At 44.8% G+C, this 26,194-nt stretch overlaps 1 protein-coding gene across 9 annotated transcripts in view; it reads right to left on the bottom strand.

Annotated features, from left to right (window-relative positions):
* PITPNM2 (phosphatidylinositol transfer protein membrane associated 2) overlaps positions 1 to 26,194 on the bottom strand; it is a 133,283-nt gene that overhangs the window by 93,659 nt on the left and 13,430 nt on the right. For 6 of the 9 annotated variants that reach the window (XM_065692422.1, XM_065692434.1, XM_065692432.1 and 3 more), the window contains exon 2: positions 23,183 to 23,282. The gene's annotated coding sequence lies outside the window, so the exon portion shown is untranslated. Of the gene's footprint in view, positions 1 to 4,464; positions 4,482 to 4,816; positions 4,907 to 23,182; positions 23,283 to 25,293; positions 25,353 to 26,194 lie in introns of those variants that run through there. The other 3 variants (XM_065692424.1, XM_065692428.1, XM_065692429.1) reach the window with 3 other exon arrangements.

Raw genomic sequence — 26,194 nt, 5'->3', positions numbered from 1 at the left:
TAAAAGGAGCAGAAAAGTCAAACTTGAAAAAGAACCCCCCACACAACAAGACCCCATGCACCCAATCCATGGAGTTGAGATATTAAACGTATCGTCACAAGAGACAGATTGCCCAGAACAAAGGGCACAGAGCTGAGGAGGGACCCGTGCAGTGTGCTCACACCAAGGAGCAATGCCCATTTCACTCTGTACTCCTGTGCGCTCAAAGAGAAGGGGTGGAAGACACACAGCTTCTGCTAATAAATCCCTTTATTAAGGGAACTTATCACAGGAAAAAAGCTCTACCCCCTGGAAAGCACACTTAGTGAGCACAGCAACTAATAAATACCAAGACAACTCAAGACATTTATGTTGTTCTATCTTTACTCCTTACCTCATCAGATAAGCTATAAACTGGTAGGTTTATTCTTAAGATCCTCCCCCCCCCCCCCCAAAGGGGCATATAGCACTATTGCTTCATTGCTGTTTCAAGGATTCCCCCCCACTCACAGCTAAGAATTAACTTGCCACTTTAAGCCCCAAACCTGTGAAAACACACACGAACAGACAGCTTTCCTGTACGTGAGGCTACAAACGTAGGTAGGGAGCACGATCCTATTCTGTGCTGCTTAAGGAGAAGAACAACAAGAGTGGAAACCAAACACCAAACCTTTAGAGAAATGTTTTCTTGCTCCACCAACCACTTGGACTGAAATCAGCTTCTCAAAACCAGGCTTTGTCAATCCTTCTTTTACATGAAGCAAACAGATCCACCTGCAGCGTTGCACTGCACCACAGCCACTTTTCATCCCAAAGCGCCCACTCTCAATTTCATCCTTTGCTGTACATGGACAAGATAACCTCTCCTGAGGCTAAAAACTGCACAGAATAGTTACAGGTTGAAGAACATTCAGGGACAGCAAACTAAACCCAGCATTTCTGACATTGCTGTGCTGGTGAGTCATCAATTAATGCCTGTTTGTCAGCTCCTGTAACAGCCAAGATCTTCAAATGCAGCTGAGGCCAGCAGACCCTTGACGGAGATGAAGCCAGGCTTGCACCAGGATGCCCAGAGCCAGAAATGCCTTTTCCCCCCCTTTAGCTGTTAACCACCAACAAAAGCAGGAAGGGATCAGAGAGGAACTTCAAGTGACAACATCCTTCCCTCCCGCTTCTCTCCCAACTGCAGACTCCATGATGAGACGCTCAGTACACAAACCCCAGCAGTATTTTAGCCAAACCCAACCCTGCCAGTCAGTTCTGTCCCAGGGAAACAGCTTTTCCATCACAAAACCCCACGGTTTATTATGGCCCCTGGTGCAGTTTTATTCCAGATTCATCGAATGTCAAGCATTGCTCAGCCAGAAGCCTGGTCACGGGTCTAGCAGATGCCCAGACCCCAAGTAACAAGAGCAGTAGATCAGAAAAGCCCACTGCACTGACATGGAACAACAGAGGTGACACAAACCTCTTGAAGTGGTTCAGGGGATTTGTCTGTGCTTCATTAAGATCCTATTGGCTGGGCTGCAGAGGGGAAAACTCAGGGATGTATTTGTATTTAATGGCAGGGACCATGTAATAATTTGCAGTCTCTATGCCCAAGTGTCACAGATATCACCTGTAATGAATACATGCTTTATTTCCTTTATTCTCACTTTCCAGTTTTGCTTTCCTATGGTGACCCACTGTGCCCTTCCTATACTTTCACGTTCTCCCCTACCATGAGCTCTGTTGGAACAAAGTTCTGCAGAACAATCAAATCTGTTCCCTGCTGAAGCCACCCAGCTCAGACTCTTTTGTCAGCATTTAACTATAACAGTAACCGTCCACAGCTCAGAGCGAGGATAGCTGACAAGACCAAAAAACTCAAGTCAGCAGGGACCAAGAGACAAGTTTCTTATCCCTAAAAACAGCTTCCACACACCCCCGTTGCCTTGCAAATTTAGAACAGCTAAAAAAGAACCCCCACAAGGGAAGTGGAGCTTGTTCAGTGGCCAACACGGCTCTCTCCAAGTGGGATCAGAGGTAAAGCATTCAAAAGTCACATTAACAAAGCAGCAGCCTTTTGATGCTTAAGTGACTTAATGCTTTTGGAAAACAGGAGCTGGGTACATCATACGCTATCGGAAAACTGTGTTTCTGCTGCTTAAAAGCTTGTGGCTCTAGGAAAATTCAAGTGACACGATAGGTTTTGAGCAATAAAACCTCACACTGAGCAGCTTGAGTTTTCCTTTGCTAATTACCAAAAAGCCAATGTTGGCAAGGAATACGAGATGCTTATCCAATGGATTCAATAGAAGATTGCTCATTTGTGCACATTTTGAAAGGGCAACCCCTTCTGCCTCTCCTCTCTCATTGTTATATTTAAATACATTAATATTTTAATCTTCTAAAAGCACAAGCAATTTCTCTCTTCTTTAAAAATACATAAGGTGGGGAATGGGATCATTTTGAGGAAGCAGAATCTAGAGAAACATTTTAATGTAGCTACAAACGTATTTCAATACCTTTAAAGCATAAAGAAGGTCCATCCACAGTCATAAAGGATGAGCAATTTTGGATGACCAAAGCAACACCTTTCAAAAGGAACACAGTTTAAGGGGGTAAACCTGCAACCACCTACTTGTCTCTGAGAAGACAGAAGAGCAAGCAGACTTCCATCACTTCAGGGAAATATTTCCTTCCATGTTTTGCAATAAAAAGATAGATGATAATAAATAAATAATAATGATAAAAATAATAATAACAAAGAGACAGAAGGAGGCAGACAGACATCTGGGTTATGTTCTAAATGTAATTAGAAGCCTGACAACAGGACAGAATAATGTCAAACAAATTACAAGCAATGTGTTTTCATTCACAGGGTGACAAGTCAACAGGCAGTCAGTTAATTTTAAGACTGATTATGTACCAACTCCTTAAATAAAACAAACACACTCACGTACACGTATAAGCAACAGGGAGGCCAAACACACAATCGATTTCCCTTCAGGCTGAGCATCTCAGTTGTATCTGAGAAACAGAGACTATTTTAAGGGGGATGGTTGGTTTGTTTTACAAGCAGCTGCCATTCCTTTCCAGGTGCTCAAGCCAACATGCCTTATACCCCAGTCTTGGAGCTGCTGAGCATCCTCAATCGCCACCAAACACTGACACAAGCATAATGAAGTGCATTTATAATGACACTACAGAGAGCAGCTCCCGCTCGCAGTCCATACTGGAATATCCCCTTCCTGCACAGGGGCTCTTAGGCATCTGGTTTGGAGTGGGTTTGGTCAGGTTAGTGAGATGCAATCTCACAACCAGAACTGTACACCCCTAATGCAGGTAACTGTGAAAGGAGGGAAGCCTTCTTTCCACCAAAGTGAGATGGCTCTGCCAAAAAGCTTTCCCAAGTAGACCAGGCCTCAAAGTGTTGCCTACAACAGGTTACAGATTGATCAGGGATAAAAGCAGCTACAAAACACTCCACAATATTCCCCACCCTGAACTTTAAAGTCCCACAGGAGGGACCTTAATGCATGTGAAAGAACCTGAAGATGACTGACAGCAGTCCCTGGGCAAACTAGAGTGTGTCCTTAGAGGCAAGCAGTAGCGCTCCTCATCATGTCCAGGCAGTCGGTTTCCCAGCATGGAGCTGTACCCCTGCTCTAAGAGACCCATTCTGCTTCCCACATCAGGACCTTGCAGGGACCAATTTACACAAAGCTTCAAATTTCCACTTCCAAAGCAATTAAAAAAATAACTAAAAATTATCTTAACCTCCTAAATAGCAGAGGGGGAAGATGTGCAGCCTGAGGAGAGAGTGGCTGCAGAGGGCAGCTCTTCCTCTTCTTGCGGCAGTAAGAACCACCTATTTGTTTGAACGATGGTGGCTTCATGGGAACACCACTGCAGAGCCAAAAAGATGCCAGCTATGATGTAAATAGAGGGGAAAAGCAAACAGACTCAATGCAAAGCGTTAAGGCAGCAACGGGACATGGTGATGGAGACGCCAGGCTGCAAGGAGAAACAATGCAGCAAGACAGAATGACAGATGAAGAAAGAAAGGTTACAAAAGCAGAACAGACTAGAAAGGCACTTACAGGATAATAAACCTTGCCTGTGTTTCTAATTATATCTGTAATACTTAAAGCTGAAAGGATTTTAGAAGGCCCATTTACTTTTCGTCCTCTGTGCCATTTTCTGCCGGCATTTGCCTCAAATGCCTGAAGACAAATGGTTGGTTTCAGTATCTAACTTGTGTAGCTGGGGTGAAACTCTGCAAGGGACAGGGCTGAAGTGGCAGTGGGGCAGTGACAAGCCAGGCAGCTCCCATGTACCTGTCCTCAAACCTACCAATGGCAATGCAAATCCAGCAGCACCACTGCAGTCACTCCAGGCACCTTCTGGTGAAGGTTTTAATGAACCAGAAAGCCACGGAACAGCACCAGACTGCAAGTTAGACATCAACTCCAAATCCGTTGAATAAAGAAATACACTCACACTTTTGGATGGGCTGTGCTGAAGGCTGGCGAGACCAGTTGGAATGATGACAACCCAACAGAACTGTGTCTGGGCAGGAACAGACATGGAAAGCAGGGAGTCACTTGTTAAATTTCTCTGGACTCTTCAAGCAGTTCTTCAGAGCCTCATAGTAACCGATGAATACATCGACAAGCTTACAGCTGTGAACAGCTTCATTTAAATTAGATCTCTGAAGCACGAACTGGCCCAAACAGCTCAAATTTGAAACAAAGCGGAAATAACAGGCAGTAGACCAACCAAATACAGATATATCAATTCTAATTGTAGAGCTATTCAGAGTAGAGTACTCTGGAGAGGAAAAAAGACGTACCCTATCTCCCTGGGAGCAGCAGTGCTTGTCACTCTACGGAGATGTAGCACTCCAAGAATTCTAATGGCAGACTTCAAGTCAACCCAAACTTCAGCACACGGAAGCCTGTAACAGTCAGTCAGGACAAACATCACAACTGGAAGCATTTTAAGTTTGGAAATACACAAACATGATGAAAACTGCAGCAGCGCTACCAGTGCACTCTGAGGATTAATGTTCCCCTTCCCTTCAGATGGTAACATCTCAGCACTCGCTACGCGCTGCATGATTCAAGAGCCTGGCACGTTTGCTGACACCTGAATCTCTGCTAATACGTGTCTTCTACCCAGAAATAGGGGGAAGGGAAAAGCTTTTGGAAAAGAAAAATTACGCCAGAGATGTTGTTATAACAGTTCAGAGTATTTCCAGTAATGCTTCAGATGCTGCAGTGAGAGATCTTACCCAACAGCTTTCGGAAACAAGGCGGTAATATTTATCATCATCACCTTCCCCAGCTCAGTATGCTGAAAGCACACAGAGAATGAAAACCACACAGTCCTGGAATAGTTAAGTGTTTCAGGGTATGTGTGTTTGGTTTGGGAGCTTTTTTGTTGCGTTATTTAACTACTGATAAGTGAATCAAAGCAGAAAAGCCCTCTAAGAGCACAGCCTTTGTAAATCACACCAGGCTTTGGTGAGAAGGAGCAAGGAGCAACACACTTACAAAAGGACAAAACTACTCCAACATATTAAGCAGACATTCCTGAGATATCTAAAGCTGAAGACGCTGAATCCCAGGCTCAATATGAACAGCTTGGCCCAACGCTCAGACACCCCACAGTGTAAGCCATGAAGTCCCTAAGTCCACCACCCCCCCAGCCTGGCCGCACTGGGAGGTTTGGTACATCAAGAATGCACCTACTCTTGGGAAGGGCTCTTTCAGCTTATGTTTTCTTAACCAAAAGCTTATAAGCAAGGGGCCTTGGGGCTTCTAGAAACAGCCAAGGGTCAGAGCCCAAACTGAGGACAAGCAAGAGCCAGCTTGAACCCTGTATGGAAGTGAAGTGGCCAGTGGCAGCCAACAGCAGTGTGATGGGGCCAGAAGGAACCAGCCACTTCCCGCAGCTGCTGTAAAAAGCATCTATGTTCCTGTGCTGCACCTGCAATTACTTTAAGCAATCAGCCTTAGAAAAACACTAATAATAAGTGAGGCTCTTTCTTCCTTTCTCATAACAGGACAAATTCTACTTAACCTTCCTGTCACTAAAGACATATTCCATTTAAGAAAGCAGCACAGTATCAATTTAGCAACTGAGCAAACAATACCTTCACGTTGCCATGCCTGTTAACCTTTGATTTACAACAGTGGTTGTGTCAGTTTTGTTTTTTAAATTAAGATACTTACATCCTGAAGGGTAACAAAGTTCACTCTATTAAATTAACATCTGGTATAAATAATGCGCTGCCAGAGAGTCAAAAGAACATTTACAAAGCGCTAAAACCAGGTGACTGAGCATCAAACAGTCTTCCTTTGGAAAAAGATAAAAAGGGTAATAAACACCTGAAAACTAACCTCTTTCTTTGCAAACATTTCTGGTATAAGAATACTCAGCTTCAAATCATTTGTTGTGGTTGCTGTCAAGAGAGGCCTGAGCAAGATGGTGCATGCTCTTTGCTGTGCTGCTGATGTGGAAAGCTTCCACTGTCTTCCATGGGCAGACAGTGTGTTGACCCCATGTGTAGGTTATAACACTCATCTCCCCAAGCAATTTGCATTAATAAAAGGTTTCCAAGACCAGTCCTTCTCCTTCCCCAGCCCCAGAGGAAGCTTTACACAAGACTCAGGGAGACCAATCCTGCCCTCTCCTTCCCCCTTTTTTAAGTTCAGCAATTTCTTATGCTCTATGGGCAAGGCTAACAGGAGACAACAGTGAGCAGATCATACGGCACAGGCTTCCCTGCCAGTGGGAGCTGTACATGCTCAGTGTAAACGTTGTGTTTCTTTATCCACAGGAATCCATGGAGCTCACAGTTATTACATTCACTTCTACATCATTTTAAAAAGGCAAAGGAAATAAAAGGCAGAAATTATCTTCTAAAACAAGCACTTTTTTTTTGTGCTAAAGTCTCTGGTGAAGAAATATAAAACACAACTGCAACAAGAGCTCAGACTGCTGCTTTAGACTCTAATGGCTTCATAACAGTAATTAAGGCTTCTTCCTGACTTCATAACTATGCCGTAATGCATTTATCAAGAGCACATTACCACAATGGACACATTCACTCTTTCTGCAGTGTTCCGACAGCTCCCTTTGGACACTATCAGAAAATAAAATCTTATGTGGTCCAATTAAAGCAAGCATAAATCCAGATCATTTCACTGTGGCTGTCTTGTGTTGAATGCACTGCTCTGTCAATGTTTTAAATGGAAAAATGGGTAAGTGCTTTGGATGCAGTAAAAAACTTCCTTCCGAGAACAGCTCCGGGATGCCAAGTCTTTCTTAAGAGCTACAGGAAGGAAGGAGTGTTATTTGGGAGCTTTGTTTTTATCACAGAAGGAGGAGAGGTTTTGACAGCAGAGAGACTATTGTCAAGTGCATTTGGACTCACATCAAGTCTCTGCCTTGACAAATTGGACTGGGAGTCCTTTCACAGTGGAAGTGCATGAGAAAACATAGCATGCAACGCAGAGCCGTCTCTCCACTTCAGTGCAAAGCAGGAGGGAATTACAGAGCTCTCTCCCTCCCATCCAATTGCCGACAACAGGCTGCAACAAGCACAGCCCAGCAGCACTCCGCAGGGACGCGTTCACAGATGAGCATCTTCCCACTGGTCCCTCTCCCACACAAACCCCACTACTTGATTGGGAATACAAATTGCTGCTGCCAGCTGAGCTCCAGGAGGAGCTGCACATGTGTGAAGCTCACACTGTGTAATGACTCTACCAGAAGTGCAAATGCAAGTGGGTGAGTATTGGCATGAACACTGCAGAGCGTAGCTAAAATTAGGGCCAGCAATATGGAGAGCCCATAATATCCTCCGCACCTGGGTAGCTCGGTGCACTCCAGCCCAAACATGCTTTTACTGGAAGAAGAGTGAAAAGGGGAAGATGCAAAATACACATGACCTTCCTCACCGTTTGTTCCACCAAGAGAGGTTTTGCATTAGCCATCCTGCAGCAACAGCTCTGAAGGTTTTAGGGTGGAGATAACTTGGAACACATCGCCATTTCTTGAGCACATGGAAGCTTATTTTAAACCAAATAGGTTCTCTGCTCTAACAATGATCATCAGTGTTTGCCATATTCTGCTTTTGCTATGCACTTCTCCCTCCTATCTCTGAACCACTGCCATAGGGAAAAGTTGGCCGTTTAAGTATAGAATTATTAGTATTTGATCAGTATTCAAGCCAGAAGTAGCACTTCACATAAAGGATGTAGAGTGCTCAGCATCCCTTACCAGTGAGCCTGTGTTTACTCCTTGTGTGGAAGGTTTTACACTGATGAGTTCTGACTACTCCTTAGTACAAGGAGAGCTGTGGGCAATAACCTGATCAGGACTCTTTACAGCAGAGTTCTCCCTCTACCAGGTTCAGTTTTCTTTCCAAAATCACAGCATTTCTCTAACGGCATCTAACAGAGAGACAGGCAAAGCACCAGGCAGCATTCAAAGGAGCTCTTGGGTTTTTGTGTCTGGGTTGCAGGGGGTGATGAGGAAGAGATGTCAAGAAACCTTCCAGAAACCCTGGGGATGAAAGGAGAGCACTAGAATTGGTTACAATAAATAAAAAGCATAATTCAAATGCTGACATGTACTTCACAAAGCTGCTGTTCAAACTACATGGGAAGGAGCTGCACCAACCTCTATTTAAAGAAGAAAGAAGAGGGGAAAAAAAAAGCTTAGGTGCAGTATTATCCAAGAGCTGTTAGTGAGGTCCCCATCCAGAAACAGACTATCAAGCCCTCATTCAATAAGGAACTGCTACAACAAAATTACCTCCTGGGTGCTAATGGGCTCTTAGTTATAAACAACGTTTTTAAATAGGGGAAAAAAAGTGCATTATGAAGGAATTTGCCACACATTTCCTTCAATAAATCCTTTCTCCATTCAGTGCTTCCCAAGAGGAGCTGGGCCGCCAGCTATTATCACCAGCAATTCTCTCCCACCAGGGAAAAAGTAAAATAAAGAATCCGGACCATAAAAATATCTCTTTTATCATAGAAGAAAGTTACTGCGAGCCTTCACGTGCTTGGCTGACATCTGTGCACACTGATGGTCCTCCCTCCATCAGTTGCCTGCAGAGGGAGAAAAGAACAAATACTGACCATGTAATGGGTACCCAGAGACTCGAGGGAACCACACTCATTCAGTTTTATTTATAGGAACAAGTATTTTATTTATTTGATTTTATTTATACCAAGAAGAATAGGTCCAAAGCTCCTGGCAAAAGCATCCCATTAGGGCAGCTGGGTAAGCTGCCATCCCGTGGTGCCAGGTATCCCCTTCTGAAACACCTACTCTTGGCATATGCCAGAAAAAAGGCAAGGAAAAAGAAGAAAAATTCCCTGCTAATTTCCAGAGCTCCTGACAGTTCCTACCTGCTTGGTTTGTCCTCTGCCAGCTCCATGCCACTGCCAGCTCCATATTTCTTGCCCAGTGCCCTACTTCAAAGCCTGTCTCACTCTGGGGCAGCCAACTTGCTCTCTAGTTGGGTCAGAGCAAAGGGACTGGCTGCAGAACCTCAGGAAGAGCTACCAGTGACACTGTGCAAGGAGTGCACCCAACAGGCTCCTACTCAGAGCTCAGTACTACTGCAAACAGCCCTGATTTCCAGCCTTTGCCTGCCCAGCACACACGCCGGAGACAAGAGAGGATGTACCAGCTCCCCCCAGGACTGCTCACACGTTCCAAGCGCAGGTTGTGACAGAGCAGGACCCCATGCCACATACCATGGCACTGCATTTGCAGCAGGGCAAGCACACAGCAGCATGCAAAGCCTCCCAGCTGTAAGAGCCCAGAGCCTGAACTGCTCACAGTGAGGAACCTGAGGGAACAGGCACTGCCCAAACCACTGTCCCCCCTTTGCAGGGCTCTTGCACTGCATTCCTGAACAGGGAACACCAGGGGGTCAAACCGGTCTGCAGAGAAGTGGCTTGGACTAAGCTGGACTGGTCAAAACAACCTCCACAGGGCTGGGCAAAGAGCTGCTAAGGCAGGGAGCAAGATTCATTATCCTTAAGGAAAGCCCAGCCACAGAGAGGAGATGCTTTTGTCCTCCAAATGCATAAACTTATTCCTCATAAAAAGTTTACATAAAGGAATTAACACCAATAAAGTTTTATCACTTCCTATACCCCATCCTCAAGGGATGTCCCAGCAAAGCTCTGCAGGCAGCCGCAGGAGGAGCCTGGGATTGTGCTGCGTCCCATCTGAAGGGCGGAAAAAATCCCTGCTGGCAAGCTAAAGCACCATGCAGATACTCAGGACATCCAGCTCCGAGTCAGGAAAAGTCATCCATGCCTGTAAGCTGCTCACACCCTTAAGCTCTCCAGAGAAGTTTTACAGCTTGTAAAACCCTCATGATTCATTTGGAAAGAAACCACAGCCAGTGCTGCAGCCATACCAGTGTAAGGATTCCCATGGAAGAAAGGATGCCTGTGTAAACCGGACTTTGAGGGGATACGTAAAGAGCACTTGCACATTTTAGGGCTCAGCTATGACACAAAAGAGGAGCAAATAGAAGGTTTTCTGCCCTACAAGACACTTTATGCAGAGAAAAGCACCCTGCTTTACTTATACAGAGATTTTCTTTTCAGTGTGCACCACTTAGCTGGCCATTATCAGCCCAAGACCAACAGGGCACAGGAGACTAATGAACAGCATGAGCAGGAAATACAGAGATGCGGAGCAAGATTTAAAGGACAAATGGTTCAGGCAGTCTTGTATTTTAGCGAAGGTCACTCACTGTGTCTTTATACCTCATTTATCAAATTATATCTGAATTGGTGCAGTCATCCTGATTTGAGAAATCATCACGCATCTTTTCCCTTCAAAAGGGGAAATAAATACTTCATCTGTAAAGCATTTTGCACCAGAGGATCTCGAGTCCTCCCCTGGCACTTTGCCTCATAAAACCACCCAGGCAGATAGCTGCTTACCCTACAGATGGCCTTCAGAGGTGCACAGAAGTGAAGTGTTTTGCCCGTAATGGCTTGGGCAGTCCCACAGCCAGATCTCAGCTCTACACCTCCTCCCCCGAGATGCACTTGAGCCAACTGCTACCCTTAACGAGTGGGATTTTATAGCCTGTTTTTCTAGTGCTTTCCTTGTCACCATAAACAGCCCCGTGTTTGCTTACAAGTTGTTCCATTAAAAACAAATACGCTGCCACTCCATGGCAGCGGAATTTGCTGCGGAAAACCATCAAGAGAACAGCACTGCCTTGCCAGCCACCTGCACCACCTCTCCCTTTAACTCAAGCCCAGAGGCATGTTACAATTGCTTTATTTCAACGAAATAGAATTATTTCCCCCTGTTCCAAGACATAAAACAACCACGTTATTATGGCCATAGCCACCGCGATTTAATAATTAAAACAAAAGACACACACACAGTGATAGGAACATGGTAAGTAGCACAGCACTTCATTACAGCTGGCACTGGTATTTATGATCCTTGGAACCAAAGATGGGCTTGAAAATTACATGCCCAAATGCGTCACTTCGAAATTATAACTTAATCAGTCAATATTCGACACGGAGCTTTAAAAACCACTGATCATCTTTTGCTTTTTTCCAGGGTGAAGAAAAGCTCCGAGAGACAATAAATCATTTATCGTATCGGTGGAAACAGCTTACGAAGCAGGATTTGCAATGCAAAACGTGAATCATGAAGCATCACCTTCACCCCTCCTCATGCAGCGCTGTTGAACACCGTCTCTCCAACTCACCCACTGCCTCCTACAGCAGGTCAGTGACAGGGACAGTCGCCCATTTCTCCATCACCAGGCTGTAGGAAAGGCTTCGTGGTGCTCTCTGAGCTATGTGAGGAATGAGCTGATATGCAAGGCAGCCACCCAAGAGCTGCAAGTGCTTTGAAAGCTCCAGACCACGCTGTACGGAGAAGTTAATCTAGTAAAAATGCTTTGGACACGTAGCCACAGCCCAAGCCGAGCTCTTCGCCAAGACTGACGACAATGTGTTATTAACTCAAGTTTAATTATATCCACAAACATACATTTCTAGCTGAGGCACACAACCACGTCTCTCTAGATTTGTTTGTTCTTCTAGTGGTCCCATTAAGGAATTAGTTTTGTGTTCACTTTCATAGCCCAGACCACACATTTATCTGCTATTAAATTTGCTCCTGTTTTGTTTCCATAGGAATTTTACTGGTTCCATATTAATTAATTTATGGCAGAAACAGACAACACTTCACAAAGGACCCTCTAATCAGTGGCTAATAAGGGCGGCTGCAGCCCTGCATTTATCTAACACTGGTAAGATTATTTCGAGGCAAAGCATAATCTCAAGGAGCAAGCTACTGCTTCCCCACCAACCGAGTGTGAACATTAAGTACATCTTGATCTTACATTTGCAATGCTTTACATTAGGTGACATCAACTTCCAACAAGGATCATTCCCTTTGGAAAGAAGAATATGGCTATTTGCAATATAGACAATGTATTTTTCTTCTCAGAGGTATTTTGCAGGAAGAATGAGTCAGCAGCAGACACCCAGCCAGGTCTCTACAGCCAACCAACAACTACCTAAGCTTCAGAGGGGAAACCTCCCCACTCTCCAAGACCCAAGTATTAGACAGTCACGTTGAAAGGCTGCCCACTCTCCCCAAACAACCCAGTAACCTGACTGCCACAGCAGCAAGGCAAGCAGCTCTGAATATCTTAGCTCTTCCCACACTCTTCCAAGTGCATCAACCATATGTGCAAGTGAAGAGCACGCTCTCCATTCTAATGGAAGAGGCAAAATTCAATTCATGACACCAACCTTTAAAAGTCAGCAGAGACTGCAGAAATGGCTCAGTCGGGAAAGTCTTCTTTCTGAAAGCTTCCGTGCACTATAATAAAGCAACTATTGCGAGCGTTTATTTATTAATACAGAAAGATTTATTTATGAGAGATCTGCAATCAGCTTAACCTCTGAAAGCACAGCTTGATGTAGCTTAGCCCCTGGCCAGAGTTTCTCGTCTGTTTTTACGTCAGGAAGCAGCATCCATTAGCCCAGGGGTTAGTGGAGAACAGCCCAGGCGACACCTCAGCACTCACTCAGACTCCAGGCTGTCAAAACCCAGCCCCACTTCTATGCCATGATTCTATATGAAAGAGGGAAGGAGGCAGATCTGAAGGCAAGAAAAGCTGGTAGGAGGCACAGTTCAGGGTGTTTATGGTGGCATTCCTGACAGAAGCTGGAGAGTTGACGCTTTCCTTTAAATCAGCATGGCATGCGGAGTTGTGAAGGGCCGTTATTGCGAGGTAAGTTACCCAAATCCTGCTTTTCTATGAGAGCAAGACCTATGTCTGATGGCTGCAGCACATCGACTGGTCTCTGCTGGGCAGAGCATCTCCCAGAGCTACCAGCAACAGGAGGTTTGGCAACAGCAGAGCCACTTGATATAAAGCAACTACACTATAAAGTTAGAATACTTATTCATAATATAGGCTAGCTTATATTCAAAAGCAATACAGTATCACAGGCAGCTACTTAATTTGCAAGCAGCAGCTATTAAGACGACACTAAGAAGTGGGGAGGGGAAGCTTTCCCAATGGATTTGCTACATTCTTCCATCATGATTTCACAAAACCCAAAGAGTCAATAAAAGCATATTTTAGGTCTTCAAGGGAGCAGATGCAGAATACTGCCTCGACTCTCCCTGTTACAAGAGACAAACCCAAATGAAAGTGTTGCACGGTTCCCAAGTATCAAGATCCCAGCCCTCTTCATCTTGTCCTTCATCACTAGCCATGGTGACAACAGTAAGACTAAATACAGGTGTCTATAGAGATGGCAGGTACTGCACTGAGTATACCCCAAAAACATGAGCATCACCAACACAGAACAACAGCAGACTGAAAAGCTAGGGCAGTTTTTCCACCAGCAGCAGTTGGGATCACGCAACTGCTTCCTGCTGACCCACCTTATGAACTTCCTGCCATCCCGTCCAGGGAATACGCCTTTGTCCCAGAGCACAACCTGCAGAAAACACCCCTTGGCTGCTGTGTGCTGATGTGGCCACAAAAGAGACAACAGCACTCATAGAACCCTCGAGAGGGGGATACCTGTGGGGCAGGAACCTCCTTGGGGTGCTGGGGAGCACCTCGACCACTCAGACAGGAGCATCTCAGCCCACATCCTCCCCTTCCATTTCACGTGGTAGTTTCTCGCCAGCACAGCTCCTGATTAAAGCTTTGCACTGACATCTGAAGACTCAAAGCCAAATAAAAAAAGAACCCTACAGTTCTTAGTCTGATTCATGCTTTTTTAATGCCTGGAGTTCCTATCATGTGGAAAGCATCTTTTGCAGGATACTACTTTGACCGCTGCTGTTCATAAATGTAAAAAAGACTCGCTAATGCTCTGCTAAACTTCTCACAGAAGTATTTATATAGGCACCCCTCTATTTTTTTCCAACAATAATCTAATTCATGGGCCTCTTATCTTAGCTATGGAACAGCATGTTAAATCCAAGATCACAGCTCATTTAGATAAATGGAATTGGGCACATCCAGCGAGTCATTCCTGCTGTGACATTTCTACTATTGACAGAGTTATTTCCAGGCCCAGCGTGGGCAGGGAACTGGGAGGACTCAGAGACTTCAGCACAGGCACTGCCCCTTGCTGAGGATGCACAGAGCAGCCAAATTCTCAAAAGGGACTCTACCTGGGCCTTGTCACATATTAATAAGCGTTCTGGCAGCATTTCTCACAAATAACCTTCACCAGATACTTCGAAACATAATCCATCAAAATAAACCTCAAAATAGGAAAAAAAGGAACAACTTTTCTTGGTAGGTTGTGTTCTAGCAAAGAACAGAGAACTAAGCAAATAACCTTGAAATTAATTTGAGGCATCCTCTTGACCAGTTCTGTCAGAAAGTTTCCCTTTCTTCATTCCTTGTTACTTTCTATGAGCTCTTGAGAATACAGCTGAAACTTACAGACCTCTCTAGGATTTAAGAGCATCCAGTGGAACCTAAGCACTTAGTAGGCGATGAGCTGAAGTGAGCCTATTACTGTAGATCTTAACAGTTAAATCATCCAGAAGAGATTAAAACTTCCAATCACATAAATTGAAAGTTCTCCTTCAGTATTGAAGAGTTCCCATTTTCTCCAGGGTTCCATCCCCACATTCCTGTCTAATCTGAATAAATACAGTATTTGCATCTCCCCGCCCTCCCCCTTTTGGTTTTTCTTACTTATTTTTAATAAACACAACCACTGGGATGATGCAGAAACAGCAAAGTATTCTCTTTGGATACTCCTCATCTGCATACTGATTTCAACTCACGATTCTTCACAAACAAAACGGATACACAAGACAGTGTGTCAATACAACCTCTGGGGCATCTTTCTCTGCTCCCGGCCAGCAAGCCCACGCACAGCGATGAGCACGGACCTGTCCTGCAGAACATCCTGCCTCAGTGAGCAGTGGTACTTTTTGGACAGTTTTCACTTGAAGCTTTGAAGCTGAGATGCAACCAAAAGTGGTCACAACCAGGCAGCTGCACCCGTCACACTTTTAGTGCTAGGGCTGAGGCGAGGTTATCTCACTGATAACCCACAGCCACCCTGGGGACATCCGTGCAATGTGCACAGCCACACATGGATGTTCCAAAGGACATAAACCCAGACTTGCCTGTAGCACGTAATTCCCCAGCACTGCCTCAGAACACTGTGTGAGCTGTGCTCCACTCAGCCTGCAGAAAGAAAGCTGCCCTTCATTTAGAGGGCTGTATGTGCTTCGTGTAAGTGCATACATAACAGTGTGCTACTGCCCGTTGACAATTGTTAAGTCTTCCTGAAAAAATCGTATTTTCAGCCAAAAGAAACACTTCTGATTGTTAAGACAAGAATCTCTATGCCATATACCCCAGAATTTAATCATTCCCACACTCCACTAACACCCATCGTAGCATATTGATGTGCTACATAGCCTGCCTCTGCAAAATTAACTGCTTGGATCAGTCAAAAAGGTATACAATTTATGATCCTTTCACTCAGGCAGAATCTACTCTTCAACCCTTCCCTCCAACAATAAAGCATTTACTGGATCTGTCATAACTATTCAACGCATGCTGCTCATCAGTCTGGTTGGAGAGGGACAGTGAGGGTTCCACCTTTAGTCCTATAGGAAAGAATCTCAGAGCAGGATAGTTTCATCAGATAAGGGTGTATTCTATGCAATAAAAAGAAGCTAACATCACCCTTATCTGCATTACATCAAATACCTCTTGCTTCCAAAAGCCCTCAAGGCTGCAGAGCTTTCAGTTACCTTTTCTCCCTCTATTTCCACTGGCGTTAATGCTCTTCCTCAGAAGTCTGCTGCCAGCCCCTGCACGGTCTCTCTGGATATCACAAAGTCTCGGGTTTGCTGACTTTTTCCACTGTTAGAAGGACATTTATCAGGCTAAGCCCAGATTTCTCACCAGCAGAGTTTTGGATGACTAATCAAAAGACTGAATATATTTTAAAGATCTAATTCTCCCTTCACTATTTATACTAGTGAATGTCACTTTGACACCATTCTGGCTTCCGCCTGCAAGAAACTTTCCAACTTCAATTGCCTTAAAACGAACATGCTCTCATGAGCAGACAACAGTGCTATTTGCTCCATCCTTCCTTAGCCCAAGTTAGCTTCAGCTGTCACCAAAAACACAGTAAGCATTTTCCTTCTGAAGAACTATGTGTTCTTGCAGTTATATTCAGTGGACCAGAAGAGTCTGGCATTGGAAAAAGAACTACCTGATTTCTTGGACTCACTGCAAGAGAACCTGTGTTGGCCAGATACAGTTATTACCACCAAGAACTCGGTTAAATTAAAGATGCTCTAGGCAATGAATATTGGCTGTACAAATGGTGATCAAGCATTTACACACCACACATAGAGCTTTGGGGCTTCGCTCTTTAAAGGTGTTTCTTCCTGCAGTTATAAATAACTGTGAGCAAGATGCTTTGTGAGTTAGCATAAAGGTTTTCAGAACTGCCATCCACGAATCACCACCACTATTTTAGTAAATGGAAAGTCAACAGCTCTTGAGAACCTTTCACATTTGTCTCCGTTTTCAGCTTGTTCAGATCTGAAAGTACATTTCAGCTTAATTCAGGCTGAGCCAAGGTCAAATCTTCTATTTTCACCATGATTTTCGCTGCTTTCTTTCACCTATATTCCCTGTAATTTCTATTTCTATGCCACGTTATAAAAAGGGCAATATGGCCTGCAAAAGCAGCTCCACCTTAGACCTACTTTGAGATACTGAACCCAGGAGTGCCCCTTTTATGTGAGGGAAGAGAGAGCTGCCGTGTTCAGATGGCTAATCCTTGTCTGACAATACTTTGACATTGCAGAGAACACTACCTCTGGGGAGCAGCTAGAGAAAAGCACAAAGAGACAAAACAGAGACAGTCCTCCTAAAAATATGCTCAAGGCAATAGAACATTTCTGCCATGATTCCCATCTTTTGGCTCTCAGTCCTCAGACAGAGAAAACATCTCTAACAACTTCCAAGCAAGCCAGGTCTCCATCCAGATCTGCCTTTAAGTGGCCTCTCACTTCATTAGTTGCCCCTTTCCATCCCACCATTGAGGTATGGTAAAAGCAGGTCCACAAGCACAAGCCTTTTGGTCTCCCCTCCAGGAAGGGTGAAATTCCCATTTCACAGGAAGGGCACCAATGGGAATCTTATTGAATGTCACAGTGAATTGCACAGCATCTGCTCTATGCTACGCTCAGGACAACCTTCTCGATAGAGCTTTTCCAGGAGGGGTTGCTCATCAGGTCTTATTTTTAAAGAATCTGGGCCAAGTCATCCCTGCTGTAGCTTTAATGACGTCAATGAGCTACAGCAGGGGTGAAATTGGGCCATTATTTTTTATGTCCATATGTCATGTACCCATTAAAGGGAAAAAATGCAAAAGAAGATCAAGGAAGAAAAGAAAAGTTATTGAATCGAAGACTATCCTGTGCAGAGATTAACATCTAGATGTGGAATGTTACTCTCTTGTTCCTGCTGTACACTTATAAATATAACAGTTTACGGAAAAAGAAATACTTCTGCAGTGTCAAAGTACAACGAGAGTTCTGCAGTGACAAATTATAACTACTTTTTGTATCCTGTTTTGATGAAAAATAACCAAGAAGTCTTTACCAGGAAAAGGTCTCTTCAAAACTCAGAAGTAAGGCACAGAGTTGCCAGTACCCGTTAAGTTTCTCCACTGTAAACCAGGATTAATCATACTCTGCATATCACCACCCAGCAGTAAAGCCCAATGGAAGCCCAATGGAAGCCCAATGGACCTTGTTCTGAGCTCACTTCTTAGTAAATCCAAACCATGATTATACAAATATCAAAGTATGAAATCTAAGTTTAAACCTAGGCAGTGTCTGTTGTCAACAGTCAAAGCCTCAAACACCAACACGGAAAGGGACGTAACTGAGATCAAACCTGCCAGATGTAGGACACCAGCTGTGAACAGCAGCAGTAAAAGCCACCACAACACACTGTGATCCTGTGCTGATTTTCAGAACCCTATCACTTATCTTGAGTGCCCCAGACCATGAAGTGCTGCCCTGGGCTGCAGGCAGCGACTACAGCCAAACCACAAGATACATCACAGCCACTGACACCTACAGCCAGAATATCTCAACTCCATCCTTAAAAGCCCACTTAACTGACATTTAAGCATCTGAGTAACTGTATTCACACGAACATAGGTAAAATTACTCACCAATATGCTTGTAGAGTCACAGCAATATGCCTTTGAAGCTAGACAGCTGATTTCTCAGAGTGGTCCAGGAACAGCATCAGATCACAGGAGTTTGCTGTTCAGGGCCTCTCCTCTGTACGTAACTTTGATTTCAAAGCTTAATGGAAGAGTCCTTTGAAATCTTCAATTCTCCAAGTCTCAGCTTTAGTCAAAGACTGAGTCTTCTTGGAAAGGCTTTTTAACAATGGTTTTCCCTTTGCATTAATGGGTTCTGTTTCCCACAACAAGCCAGAACAGTTTGGGTTTGTTGCCTTATTTTTATTTCTCTCCTCCCTCCCCCCCATTCCAGCACTGGAATCAAAATAACTTGAGATGGAAAACGTGTGACCTCCCAAGCCTTTATTTACAGTATCAGAAACCACAAGGGAAGGATCTGTCCAAGCTTTCCAGCTGGAATGGGAACAGCAGGGAAAAAACGTGCCCTCGTTTTTGCAGCCGTGATATTTAACACATCACAGAAGAGATGGAATGGGGAGGAGGTAGGAGAGGTACAAGCAAGTAACGATGCCATGGCAGTATCAGCTATGCAGGTAGGTTCATGTGATTAGGTCTTTTCTCCCGAGAAATAAACAGAGGTACATGCAAATGTAATTGCAAAACCAGCCTGACACATATTTAATGGGGTTACTTCTTGACTTTTACATTATACAAGACTGTAAAATAGAGAAGCCTTCTGGACTTTCACCTGAATTTGTATTAGTGCTGTAGTGATCTCTCTTCATGCCGCCATCCCCCAAATTACAACAGACTGTTAAAAACAAGCAGCCAGAAGCAATGGAATCTTCCTCAGACATTTAAACAGCACAGAGGAACACAAATGAGCAAGGTTTAGATCTACAGAAAGCTACTTGCAGCAGGAAACTGTCAGTTAGTTTGTGGTTACAACCACACCAGTGTCACAGCTCTTTCCTCCCAGTTAAATATATATGACCAAACAGTTCTTCATGTCTAGTGTTTCTATGGTATAAGGAGGAAAACAACAGGAAGAAAAACCTGCCCATACTTCCACTAGAAATTCCATAGCGCCAGGCTATACAGGAAACTCCCTCTTTTGAAAGGGGATCCTTCTGTACCTTTCCAAACACTTACGCCCCAGACTGTCAGGTCTAACTCAGTTTACCTGCAACTATCTCCTACCTTTACAAGACCCCATTTCCCCTCCCTTATCTATTAGCAGCTTCCCCTTCTCCCTGCCTGGCACTGTCACAAGTGCCACATTAACCCACAACCTTTACCCATCAAGATAGGGGAAAGCCACAATTCTACTGCTCCATTACGCTACCAAACAGGGTTCCTCTCCTTGCCAGTACAAATGCAGCCATCACCCAGCTCTCTAAAGTGTTATCAACCTGATCTAACTCACTGTAAAGTGTTTTGCAATATAGGCTCTGAAGGAGCCAACAGCAGGGATAGATTCCTCTGCATTCAGTCTGTTTCCATAGATTTACCCACACAAGGGGTACAATTCTCACATCATGGGGTCACACAGCAAGTCCCCTGGTAAGCACAGGACACAGAAAATTAAGAGTCAGCCCCAATTTGTGTCCATACAAAAGGACACAAGGCTCTGGAAGGGGAAAACCTTGTCACATTACACAGCCAGGGGTGGAAAATCACAGCACAGCGTGACACAGGCACAAAGTCAGGTGCTACAGGCAAGGCGGGGAGTGCTGGAAGGGCATTAGATGGACCCAGATGCAAAGCAAACCTGTGCTTCCTTGTGACAAGACACCATACATTCCTTCAGTGAGGAGCACAAATTGTTTAGAGGGGACAGCACAAGACCTCTGTCCCCAGCCTTCCTCAGATCTTAGCTAAGGCACCCTGTAATTCCACCTGCTTTCACCTCATCTACTTTCCTTTCGCACATATATTAGCCTGCTGCCCAACGTCAGTCTCTGACTCTTCTTACAGAAACCCTCACTCCTCATCCCACCCAGATTCCTGCAGTTGCAGGACTGGTGGAAACACACAAAGGCAGTGCAGTGCCCCTGGGCAGCTGGAAATGAGGATGCTCAAGGACCGAGCAGCAGATGCCTCCTCATTCTGCATCCCCCATCTCCCCCATCACACTTCTTCTCCCAGTGGCTTTTGGCCAAGGTCCCTTGCTGCAAACATCACAGGCACTCAGGGCTTGTGTGCACACACATCCCTCACATTCTGCTCCCAGCAGAGACTGAGAACACTTCCCTAGATTTTGAAACGATTCTATGCAAAACAGTGCTGGGTACGACTTGCAGAGGACCATCCTCCCATCATTTGCACTCTGTCCAGCAGTTTGGATTCAAACCCTCCAGGTTTGGAAAAGCAAAAGGCTGCACAGGGAAGCTGGTAGAACAGAGGGGAAAATTACCCTGTGCCTACAGCGTTTTCCTGGACATTGCTATTCAGCTTTTTCTGTTTTCATGAAGGCTGCATTCCCTGACAAGGTTTAAAACCCATTTTTTCTCCCTCCATTCCTTACCTGTCAATCCACAGACATTACTGGCTCTCCAGTGACGCAAGCTGCACAGATTCATTTGTGTGAATACAATTCTGAAGGCAGTTTTCCCTCACCAGCTCAGGAAATTAATGACCACTTGGGCACCTCTCTTACTGAGATCTCAGCCCTGTTAAGTCCTTCAGGCAAGTGAAATGAGTAGAGCCACAGCCTAGGGGCAAAGCAAACCCTAAATATTGCTAAGGATTGCATTTCTTCTTTGCTGTTACCACTAATTCAGAGAAACACACTCTCCTCTACAACAGCTTACGGAGGGAGCAAAGGGGGAGTGCGTGACCTAAAGCAAGGGAGTCAAAGCTCTTGGGACATAGATGTTCTCCCTCAGCACAGGAGCACAAATCCACATGGCAATTAATGCTTCTCCTCTGTTAGAGCTGCTGACAGCAGCTTTTGTTCCCAGAGAGACCTGTCCACAGCTCCTTCAGAGAGCTGCAGTGGGCAGAAGCCGTCGGGCTCTCTCCTGAAGAAATCAAGTGTCCCACAGTGGGACAAGCTGCAGCACTGGGAGCAGCCTACCCAGGATGGCCTTTGGCTCTGCTAATCCTGAAGCAAGGGGCTTCAGGAAGGGAATCGACATGGTGAATGGCAATGTATTCACTGGGAGCCAATTTTGTGACACGAGGTTATTAAGGTATTCAAATCGCCCTTAGTTTTCAAGGATTTCTGGTCAAGATATTGCATGTTAACACAGAGCTGGTGTCATTGCAGCTTCAGTGCAACTGCTGCGACCCTGAGGTATAAACCCAGAGAAACTGAAAAGATGTTTCAGTCTGATTAAGTGCACAGCCTCAGATCCAAACTCATTTATACTTTCTGTTCTTCCCACAAATCTGTTGCTCTTAAAGCAAAAACCAGCAATTGGAGTTTTAGCATCCAGCAGGAGAAATGCAAAGCTGCTATACCACAGTATCACCGCAAAGGGAAAAATCTGGTGGAGTTGAAAGTTAAAAACACCCTTTCTGATATAAGAAAAAACATGGGAATGGTGAGGGATGTACTGGGGGAAATAAGATGATGCAAAACTACACATTCAGCCTAAAGCTGACACCCCATCTACAGAAAACCCCCTGCTCAGCCACTAATTTTGGAGGCAGGTTTGACACTATGCTGTACATTCCTAGAATCCACACAGAAGAGGTCTGATGAGAGCTGGAAACATACGCAATGAACCCACAAGCAACACTCCACAGGTAACAGCACAAGGGAGTAGCAGGTACATATATTCATTATGAGCATAAAATCTCTTCATATTTACTTGTTAAAGAACACCCCAGGGTACTTGCTTCATCAGCTACATTCTATATTGCACGTCAATCCTTTTGGCAATGCAAAGCAAATTAAAAGTTCAGAGGGAGGAAAAAAGGTAGAAATTAACCACAATTTTATGGTGGCACCAGAGACTGCACACTGCTTATTTCAACACAAATAACATGCAACAAGGTTAAGATTTTTTTGGGGGAAAAGGCCCACATTAGATTTAAATATACACAAAGAATTTATGTTAATTGCACATCTGCGCAGCCATTCTCCCTTTTAACTTATTTATTTGAAAGATTTTAGATAAACAAGGGTGCTGACTACGCAGAAGCAAGCAAAGAGCTTGAGTTTTCGTTATAAAGAGGTTTATTACCAACACACACATCTGTGCAGTTTAAGCAAACCATGTCCTTTGACTGCCAAGCCTCATCCAGCCATTCTTCCAGACTCCATTTTATCATGTTTCCCCCTGAGCATCTATTCAAGTGGAACCCAAGGTAAGGTTAATCCCCTCTCTCACCAGCAGCAGCATCCATCAATCTCATTACCATTCTCCCTAGTAACATCTAAATGTTTTTTCCCTACCGTAGAAGAAAAAGAACAGCCACCCAGCTGAAATGCCAGGACCTACCTTCTGCAAAATATCTCTCTAGATGCTTCCGAATGCAGGAGGGAGTAAAGACAGCATTGCTGGAAAAGGATGTCACTGTTGGTCCACATGTGTCAACATCCTAGAGGAAGATAAAACACAGTAACTTAACTGCCATGGGAAATCAACAGCGAGAATAAAGCTGCATTCTTTTCACAGCTACACCATGCTAATGGCTCCTATGCAAACAACATAAAGCTACAACGTTTTCTAATTGCACATCAGAGTTTCTCTGCAGACATCCCTCCGGTATGTCAGAAATTCAATACGTGATAGTAGGCGGCAGTGAGCACCTCGGGGATTTAAAGTGCGTTCCAAGCCCTGAGTCATCGGCATCTCCAACTCATGGAAATTAAAACAAAACCAAAACAAAGCAAAAAAGAGAAAGAAGTAAACCCACTCGCATGCGTTGCACTGACCACCCTCATCTGCCCTCTGTAAATACCGTAACTCTCCCCTCAAGTATTTCCCTCATCACACACAAAACCCATCACATCGCAGCGTTCCTCCAGTTAGCTCCCTGGAGACCAAGCAGGATCCCACATTTGAGGGTGGAAACAAACTGGAGCTGCCTTTATAAACCCCACAAGTCCTTCCACACCTGGAGGAGGAGTGAAGAGAAGGCACCTCCCATGGCTGCTGCAGAGGATGGAGCAGCCAGGCCTGAGGGATGGCAGAGATGGGCTGGTGAACCAGCAGCACCCAGGAGGGCAGACCCAGCTCCCTTCCCACACAGCTCAGGAAATGTCAACCCCAGGCAGCCCATTTACAGTTCATTTCCCAGCCAGCAGATACCTGCTTTCCTCCAAGGCTGATTTTTGTCAGGAGGGCTGAGAGCAGAAGGAACTGAGAGCAGGCAACACAGTGTTACCTGCCAAGCAGCTTATGTGGTTTGCTTCGTTATGCCAAGCAGCACATTGCCTTTCTAAGAGATTTCTTCAGGCACAGACTCATCATTACCTCCAATCTCTGGAAACTGTTTTTAATGCTACCTTTAAAGCACCTGGTTTGCACTTCAGGGCACACACATATGCTATATCCCCCACCCCAGCCATCACTCCCCTCTCTTCTTGACATGTTCATGGTTGAATGGGGCTTTGAGCAACCTGGTCTAGTGGAAGCCCCTATGGCAGGGGCGTGGAACTAGATGAGCTTTAACTCAAACTGTTCTGTGATTCTTAGACATCCCTGAGTATATTCAAGTTCTTTTACGTCTTCCTTAATTTCTTGGCTTATCCTCTGTCTGCCCCTGCTGTCCTCCAAGCAAAAGCCAAAACAGAACAGCTCTCAGCAGCGCAAGGTCTGACCGCGTGGATGAAGAAGGGAAAGCTGGATGGAGTATGTGCAGCCCTTCCCCTGCCAAGTCACCCAGGACAGGCAGACGGCTTCAGGAAGTCAACAGAGATCAGTAGATAACTTGGCCACACGTGCATGCAAGGGGGACTGGGCCTCAGCATCTCCCACACACTCCAGAGAGCCACCCACTCAGAGTAAAGCTGCCTTTAACTCACTGAACTCCAAGGCTGCAGAAATATTCCCCTTCCCTTCAGGTCAGGAAAGGAACTGTGTTTTGCACCAGAACACACAAATTTGGGTCCACATCCACACCAGAAAAATCATCTCCTCAACTGGGACCTGCATTCAACCCTTAAGACCAGCATCTACAAGCAAAGGGTTATAAGAATACACCAAAATACTCTGCTCCATGCTTGGAAAACCACTTGTATCTTCAGCTGTGATACACTGCTCCAGTTAACAGACAGATTTATGTCTGACACACAGTTTAATGAAAAGTGACCACTCTACTTCTGTGCCTTCTTGCACAGCCATTTAAAACAATAACAGTGCTGGCACAGCTCAGACTGATCCTGGAGGAAGAGCAAACGTGAGTAACATTTCAGGACCATTAATCTCAGAGACCTCACCAGGAGCAAGCAGCCGGACAGCTTAAAAATATATTTAGTCCACAAATGCTTATTAACGTCAGCGGCTGATTCAGAGCTGAGCCACTCGCATGGAGCACAAATGCCACTTCTGCTTTCCCAGCCTGGGTTTACAACAACAAGTGCTGGGTATCAAGTTGCTCAACGTACCTCAAAACCTCCTGTGATGCAACTATGAGATGTGGGTCTAAGCTGAGCTGGAAACCACAGGTCCAGTCTGTAGTCCTATGGAGTCTGAGCTGAGTCTTAAAGATGAGGGATTCCCACGTGCCAGATCTGGCTCACGTACAACTTTCCACTGCGGTCTCACAGCAGCCGCCACACGTCTGCCTCCTCATGTGCACCACGCGGAGGAAACACTCTAGCCAGACAATGGTATTAGAGCATTTCCTTAGCTTTGCTGGGCACTTCGAGAGGTGAAAGCACCACGTATGAAGAACCAACCTGATCTAGCTACCCAGGACAAGCTACAAACCAGTATTTGCAACACACATGCATACAGGCAGTTGTCTTTCAGACTCACTAGATGCCATTCCTTGCTATCACCCAAATGACTGCCATGTGCTACAAAGCCAAAGCTTAGTTTTGTTTTCATTCGTTGACTATCATTCTTGTTCCGACTATTACTAGAGTCAAGACCAGATCATAAATAAAATGGACACTGCAAGCCCACAACAAAATTAACAGTGAAAATCATCACTGTTTTTAAAATTACATCTTGACATCAATCAAAGGAAAATATCTGATTATTTCAGAGATATAAACCTGTGCCAAGAGTTTGGGGGTGGGCTTTGGGGCAGAATTAACCCACTAAATTCCTAAGGAATCCTTTAAGAAGAAATTCTTTCCAGAGAGGGAAATGTAAAGCATTTCTTCCCCTGCTGTTCCACACAATGTGATGATTTGAAGCCCAAAGGATTTTCTCTCTAAATCACCTATTCAAATCTGTACGATGGAAATACATTCAAAGAGAACATTTTAATCTTGCTTTGCATTTCAACTTCTAAAGGCTTTTCCAGGAGGGCCTCATTAGTCTTTTAGCCATTCTACC

Source organism: Lathamus discolor, chromosome 12 (genome assembly GCF_037157495.1).
Source record: "Lathamus discolor isolate bLatDis1 chromosome 12, bLatDis1.hap1, whole genome shotgun sequence".
In the NCBI taxonomy this organism is placed as follows: Eukaryota; Metazoa; Chordata; class Aves; order Psittaciformes; family Psittacidae; genus Lathamus; species Lathamus discolor.
The sequence above is the reverse complement of the archived record's forward strand: the minus strand, read 5'-3'. Positions and strand labels throughout refer to the sequence as shown.